Here is a 1142-nt window from a genome sequence, read left to right as displayed (position 1 = left end):
CCGCAGCCTGAAAGCATCAGAGCAAGTCTACTCAAACTCAAACCAAACTTAAAGCATTCATGGAAAAAAATGGAAATTTAGGCAAGGGCCATAAACGCATCACTGTAAGATTCATGACTCTTTTCTGAAATGTTTAATTACTCATTAACAGCTCAATAAAACTTAATATTCCAGTCTGGGAGCTGCACGTCAAATGGATTTCAAAACCTTGTTGACTCAGGCCTGATTTCAAGTGTGTGTTTTGAAAAACTGCTGGTCTGGAGGGCTTTTGAATGTTTGGTTACGAAGCAGCCAACAGGTAGCTCTGCGTCTCAAACGTCAGAAAAACAATCAATCGATTTGTTTTTACAATACATTCGGATTCAAACCCTGTCCCTCAGGAAGGAGAGAAGGAGAGAGAGAGAAAAAGAAACAAAGAGAGGTTCCTCTCGTTCTCTATCACTCTGTCTACGCATATCTCCTGCTCCAGCACTCCCTGGATACATACACCAACACACACACACGTGCACACACACACACACACAACCTGACCATCATCTTCAAATAAGGTTACATTTCCTGATCAAATAGAAAATAAATAGCATCAGTATCAGTGTTCCACAAAATGAACAAGATCATACAAAAACCAAGAAAAAAAACAACATAATTACAAAGCAAAATCATTTTTCATCAAATAAATTTACACAGAAAGTACCTTTAAGACAATGTGAATATCAAGGACGCAACAGGAGTAAAAACAAGAGTGGGGCATAAACACTGGAGCGTGACACCCACTTCCTGTTTAACCCCCTAAAACACAGATTATCCTGAAAGAATGAAAATATTGCTAAAATTTCAGTTTTTTTCCCCCTCTCTTTGTCCCATTACTCTATCATAATGATCAGACAAGAATAAACAGATTTTTGTTGGTTCACACCGAAAAAAAGTTCTCATGATCATAGTCGCCATCTAGCAGCATCAGGTCTGCTGAGCCTAAACGAACAGACGTTCCGGGTTCAGGAATCCAACTGGATCGCTGCGTTTTTCGTTTTTCTTTTCGTCTGAAACACTTATGGTGCGCTTTTTTTTTGTCCTCCAGTAACCTCTGTGTTGAGCGGGGTTTACTGTTTGGTTCGAAGTTGGGGGGGGGGAGGGGGGGGGGG

This window comes from Micropterus dolomieu, linkage group LG12, assembly GCF_021292245.1.
Source record: "Micropterus dolomieu isolate WLL.071019.BEF.003 ecotype Adirondacks linkage group LG12, ASM2129224v1, whole genome shotgun sequence".
Classification (NCBI taxonomy): Eukaryota; Metazoa; Chordata; class Actinopteri; order Centrarchiformes; family Centrarchidae; genus Micropterus; species Micropterus dolomieu.
The sequence above is the reverse complement of the archived record's forward strand: the minus strand, read 5'-3'. Positions refer to the sequence as shown.